Source organism: Echinops telfairi, unplaced genomic scaffold, assembly GCF_000313985.2.
Source record: "Echinops telfairi isolate 266 unplaced genomic scaffold, ASM31398v2 ScPeMD7_7468;HRSCAF=8506_2, whole genome shotgun sequence".
In the NCBI taxonomy this organism is placed as follows: Eukaryota; Metazoa; Chordata; class Mammalia; order Afrosoricida; family Tenrecidae; genus Echinops; species Echinops telfairi.
In genome coordinates, this window is record NW_022111371.1 from 1384759 (window position 1) to 1391560 (window position 6802).

General features: G+C 41.5%; 1 non-coding gene across 1 annotated transcript; it reads right to left on the reverse strand.

Moving 5' to 3' along the window:
• Positions 1–2707: 2707 nt before the first annotated feature.
• Positions 2708–2874, reverse strand: LOC115873482. Its single transcript, XR_004048462.1, has one exon. It is a non-coding gene; the product is annotated as a U1 spliceosomal RNA (small nuclear RNA).
• Positions 2875–6802: the final 3928 nt, after the last annotated feature.

Sequence of the window (6802 nt, forward strand, 5' to 3'; positions counted from 1 at the left end):
GCCACTGGACTCAGAAGGGACTGAAATATGGCTGATGAAGAGCTGCCATCAGAGGCAATCTTAATGACATGGGTGGAGCCTACTGGTCTTCCCTTTGCAGTTGGAACATAAGTAAAACTGAGAAGGCATAGCTGTAAAAATCTATTTATAACTGAAACATGGAATGTACAAAGTATGAATCTTGGAAAAATTGAAGTTCTCAAAAATGAAATGGAACAAATAAAGATGTGCTGACATGGCCTGGTATTGGCCTGTTTGAATCAGACAGTCAGATGGTAAACTCAAAAAGCTTGGAATTGAATTAATCATCAAAAGAACATTGAAGTATAATGTTGTCTATAAAAGGATCATATCTATCCTCACAAAAGTAAGTCCAGTCAATACAAATATTACTCAAACTTATACACCAACCACTAAAGCTAGTGAAATAGAAATTGGACAATTTTACCAATGTTTTCAGTATGAAATTAATCAAACATCTAATCAAGATCTGATGAACTGTGGGATGCCTTGAACAACATCAGATACAAGTAAAACAAAAGGCATTAAAAAGATAGTAAAATCAGATCAAAGTGCATAGGACAAGAGATTCTGAAATTTGGTCTTAATTGTAGAGTAGCTAAGGCAAGTGGATGAAATGGTAAGTAAAAGAGCTGGACAGAAATTCCCAGAGAGCAGCTTGAGAAGACAAAGTATAATATTATAATAAAATGCATAAAGACCTAGAGTTAGAAAACCAAAAAGAAAGAGCATCTGTTTTATTGACTATGAAATAGTATTTGACTGTGCAGAACAGAACACAGTATGAATAGCTTTGAGAAGAATGGGAATTACAGAACACTTCACTATGCTCATGCAGAACCTGTATGTACATGGATCAAGAGGCATTCCAGTGAACAGAACAAGAGAATCTTGCACTGTTTAAAACCAAGGTGTGCATTGAGAAAGGAGTGCAAGAAAGGAGTTGGGTTAGTCCAGGTTCACTAGAGAAACAAATCCAGAAACACTCATATGTGTGTAAGAGAGACCTTTATATCAAAGAGCAATTGTATATTGAGAAAACATCCCAGCCTAGTCCAAATCAAGCCAATAATTCTGATAGTATCCATATGTCCAATACCAGTCCATAAGTTCCTCTTTCAACTCACACAGCACATACAATGATGCCTAATGCAGAAAGGTCACGGGCCAGTGAGTAGAAAGTCTTGCGGATTCAAGTGGTGGTAGAAGCATCTCAATTATGGTGCTGGTCTCCATGTGGTTCTTCCAGCTCTCTCAACAGCAGAAAAGGGAAGGCAGAGAGAGATTGTGTATTGCCTCCAGTGAGCTATTTATCTCCATCGTGCCTCCAAATGAGCTCATCAAGCTGTAACCTGATTGACAGTTTAAACTCCACCCCTTTACTCTTAATACCCTCAAGTTGACAGAAGATTATGTAACTACCACAAGTGTGTATCCTCTCTCTATATTTATTCAATCTGTATACTGAGAACATAATCAGAGAAGTGAAATTATATGAAGAGGCATGTGGCATCAGCATTGAAGGGAGGCTTATTAGCAACCTTCAATATGCATATGGTACAATCTTCTTTGCTGAAAATAAAGAGATCGTGAAGAACTTGCTGCTGCTGATCAAACATTGCAGCCTTCATTATGGATAACAATCCGGTGTGAAGAAGACCAAAATTCTGACATCTGTACGAATGCTAGCATCATGGTAAATGCGGAAAAGGATGACTTGGCTAAGGATTGTGTCTTGCTGAGATCCACTATCGTTGCTGCTGGTAGCAGCAGCCAAGAGCTCAAGTACCACATTGCATTGAGCAAGTCTGCTGCACAAAGCCTCTTCAGTGTGCTGAAAATAAGCATGGTACTTTGAGCACTAAGGTCCAAACCCGGGTATTTTCAATCTCCTCATCTTGTTGTTTGTTGCTAGTTGGGAGATATACATAAGTGTATAGTTGTGTAGGTGTGAATGTGAGGTGTGCAAATGATTTTGTTGGAGGCTGACAACATAGTTAGGTCTTTGGATGGCCTTGATTGTTGCTGGCTTCCAAGAGTCAGTCCCCACCCACAGCAACCCTGCACACAACATTTTCCATTTCTGCTTCATCCTCACCATTGTTCCTATGCTTGCGCCACTGTGTCAATCTATCTTATAGAGGGTCTTCCTCTTTTTCCACTGCCCCTCTATGTTACCAAGCATGAGGTCCTCCTCCAGGGACTGGTCTCTTCTAACAACATGTCCAAAGTATATCAGATGAGGTCTTGCCATCCTTGCCTCTAAAGAGCACTGTGGCTCTACTTCGTCCAAGACAGACTTCTGTGCCCTTTGGCGGCCCATTTAGGAAGTAGTCATTCAAAACTTTAAGCAGTCACACCATATGCATGTGAAAGTTGGACATTGAATAAGGAAGACCAAAGAAGAACTCATGTGTTTGAATTATGGTACTGGTGAAAATATCGAAAGTACCCTGGACTGACCAACGTACAAGCAGATGTTTGTCTTGAGTACTGAGATCTGAGACACACATCTAGCTGTTCTTCCACTTCATTTCCTCTTCACACTTTTAAAAATTAGTAAATCATTTGATCAGGGCTCTTACAGTTCTTGTAACAATCCATACAATCAATTGTATTAAACACATTTGTACATATGTTGCCATCATTATTTTTACTTTTCTATTTTTCTTATTCTTTTTTGTTGCAGGGGGAAGCACAGACGCAGTCCCCCCCACTACCACAACTTGTGCAGTTTGAGTTTCCCACATTTGGGGAAATCACAGAGGTCAGTACATCCGGAGTGCAATGGATGAGCCTCACCCTGGGAAAACCACCTTCGGGAGTATGGTGTCTCCCCTGGCAGCTAAATACGCCATCATTGTTGCTGAAACATTTTCTTTCTGCTTGAGCCCTTGGTATCAGCTCCTCTTTTTCCCCTCCCACCCTCGTGGACCCCTGATAAATTATAAATTATTATTATTTTCATATCTTACACTGTCTACTGTCTCCCTTTGCCCAGGTTTCTATTGTTTATCCCCCCCCCCCCCCCGCCGGGGGCTGGGGGCAGGGTTATACATCGATCGTTATAATCAGTTCCCCATTTCTCCCCCTTCTTCCCCCACCCCACCTTCCCCCCTACTGTTATGGTATATCGCTACTCCAATCATATCTGGTGAAGTGTCACACGCTACACAGATTCTCAAGTCTATTTCCGGGATTCCTTAGGGACCTCATTGCTCTGCTCCCCTTGTGGCTCTGTTCGCTCTTTTCATGTTTTGCTTTGGTGTGGGGGTAAGACCAGGCAGAATACCCACGCTGTGTCTCCAGTGCTGTCCTTCTGAGCAGTGTGGGTCGGTGAGAGGGAATCATGTCTTGTGGTGGGGCCAGACCCATGGTCCTCTCTTTGCATTTGCTGCTCTGAGCAGGAATGGTATCCTTGAAGCTAGGTGGGCCAGGATGAGGTTCTCTCTTGCCCTCTTAGTTTGCTCTGGCATGGTCTGAGGATACCTGCCACTCTCCACGGGCTTTATCTTCAGGGCTGTCCTCTTTAGTGCAATCTTCTGGGGAGGGGGGTCCACTTAGCTGGGCCTGGGACCTGCGCCACAAACCTTTCTGCTAGTTTGCTGCTTCATGCTGGTATGTTGCCCCCGAGGCTTGGCACCCCCTGTTGAGGTCGGGTCCCTTTCTTGCTTTCCTGTGGAGACAAGAACAACACTCTCCCCATGTGTGGGTTACCTCCTCACACTTTTGAATGCCCATCCCAGACCAAGTAGTCTTTCTCTTCTAGAAAAGAAGACAAGGATTCCTGATAAGTCAAGTCACAGCTCACGAAAGACCTTTCAGTACTTGATCTTGCTTGATGCTGTTGTTAGGTACCACCGAGTCTGTTCCGAGGACACACAGAGACTTTAGGTACAACAGAATGGACCACGGCCCTGTGTCATCCTTACACAATGCGCCTCTGCCGGAGTCCATTGTTGCAGCCGTGATGTCAGTCCATCTCCTTTAAGGCCTTCCTCTTTTTCACTGTCCCTCTGCTCTGTCCGACATGATCTCCTTCTCCTGAAACATGTCCAAAGTGCATGATATGAATCCTCACCCGTCTTGCCTCTAAGAAGCACTCTGGTAATATGTCTCCCCAGACAGACTGGTCTTTCTTTTAACACCCCATGGTGCTTTCAATATTTTCATCCAGCACCACAATTCAAGGGCATCAATTCTTCTTCAGTCACTGTACGTCCAATATAAGCAAATGTAAGAATGAATCAGTCTAATAAACAACAAACATGACTCATTTGTATTGTTACCCTTATATTTCCTTTCGCTTTGCTCCTACTTTAATTTAGTACTTATGGTACTGCATGGGTATATCTTCATGAATTTGTTTTCCTGAGTGTATATGGAATGGTAGAGAGCCTATTTGTGTTACAGAAGCTTAATTGTGCCTAAGTTATAGTCTAATGCATTTTAGAATAATTTTGGCATTGATATTTTAGCATTATCTCTTTTCATAATTGACAGAGTGGCTGGATAGTATGTAAACTAAAACAAAAAGAAAAAAAGAAGCTCAATGTAACTTGTTGGTATTTACATAACAATAACTTACATTTGCTTTAATAGCAAAAGGCTTAATATTTTATTTTTGATGGACAAAGTCCAAGCTCTATTACAAACTATCTCATTTAAGCCTCGTAATAACCCTACATCAAAAGTGGAGTTTCTTAATTAGTGATATCTATTTTATTTCTTCGGGTTCTATTATCTATAACTACACAGAAACTCACAGACAAAATTCATCATTAAATGGCTTATGAAGGAAGTTAAAAAAAGTGTAATGACAGTCAGAAATGTTATTCATCAGGACTTATTACAAAGTTTCAGGTCTGCTAATAAATTGACAAAGGGGCATACCATTGTGCTATAAGCCTTAACCTAAAGGAATTGATCTCAAGCTCCTTGGGTCAGCAAACCCAACTCCCTGAATGAACTGCCTAGAGGTACCTGATGCCAGTACACCTCAGGAAAAGTCATTCAGCTCCACTTCTCCAGGACAGCAAGTCCAGTATTCCCAATCAAGTGCCCAGTGGGACACTCTGCAAGCCAGTCTCCTGCACAAAAGCACTGAGCTTTATTTGCTTCATGGGTGGGCAAGTCCATCACTCTCCCCCACGCTCCAATCCCTGTTTCTGTTGCTGGTCCTCTGATGTCGCTGTCTTCTGGATGCAGGAGATTCACTGCGTAGTGATGCCTTTTCCAGAGAATGTGCTCCACTCCTGGTCCTGGCTGGTAAAGAGATCCCTCCTCTGCTTTTCCAAGGGCTCATTTCATACACGGCAGGATGGCACTACAGGACATACTGTTAACAGTTATTCACAGGTGAATCCTATCATTATCTTCGTACCAGAGGAGGTCATCTGACGGTAGTTGGAGACTTGGACTGGAGGAGTCCCATTAAATAATTCACTGTGCCTGCCCAAGCACTATTACTTCTGTTTTACAGGTGAGACAATCATAGTCTGGAGAAAGTTCAGATGGTACATGCGTTACACATCTGTTAAGAGACCTAGCTGAGATCTCAACTCAGGATCAACTGCTTCTTGCTTCTAAATGATTTACTATTTTTCCATAGAGAAAGGTAGAGATGACAACTCTCATGGAGTAAATGTAGATTGAACATTTGCTCATTTGCTGGGCTTATCCCCATAAATATCCTAACATGCTTGAGAGACAGATACTATTATTAATCTCATTGTGCTGCTACTGAGTTCAATGCTTAGAACATGAGTCATTTATTCTGAAGTACATACACAGAGAAAGCAAGAATTTCTATGGATTTACCCTACCTTTGAATTTCAGCTATATTAATAACTATATATTCAGGATTACAAAGATAGTTTCTCTGTCCTGTTTCTGTTTCCCTTACATGATTGCCCACCTCCAAAGTGCATAGTGTAGTGTGAACAGCTCCTCAGGGAATCGAAGCATCTAAAGTGTAATATTCTTCAAATAGCATGTGTTTCCAATCCCTATTCCAATTTCATGTGCTTCCAATCCCTAGTTCACAGAGTAGATAAGGGAAATGTCTCCCCTCATCTATTTCCCAGACTGAAGTCAAATAGGAGAATCTTAAAAAAACAAACAAAAAACAATGCACATTTGGACAACGCATTATATGACTGACTGACAAAGGGACTGGTCTCTCAATCAGCCTAAACTTAGAATCAAAACGGGCCTCGGGGAAAGAAGAAACAGGTGGACTTGTCTACAGGAGCAAGACAAAGATAGAGTTCTTTTTAGAATCTCTTCATATCCAGGCTTTGGATAGCTTCTAAATTGTGTGCTTCCCTTGGGTAGAAAGATTGACATAACTTATTTCCTTGCCATTATATTGTTATTAGTATTGTTAGATGGCATCCAGTCCATTCTGGCTCATAGCAACTCAGAGTTGAACACTGTCTGGTACTGTACCATCCTCCCAATTATTCTTATGTTTGAGCCCATTTTTGCAGTGACTGTAAATCCGTCTTGTCCTGGGGATTGCTCTTTTTTTGTTGCCCCTCTAGTAACCAAACATGATGTTCTTCTCCAGGGACTTGTCTCTCCTGATAACATGTCCAAAATACATGAGCCAAAGTCTCACTATCTTTGCCTCTAAGGAGTATTCTGGTTGTACTTCTGCCCAGACATATCTACTTGTTTTTCTGACACTTCATAGTACTTTCAACATTATTTTTGAGCACCATATTTCAGATGCATATATTTTCTTTGGTCTTATTTATGATGTGCTTAACATGTGCTT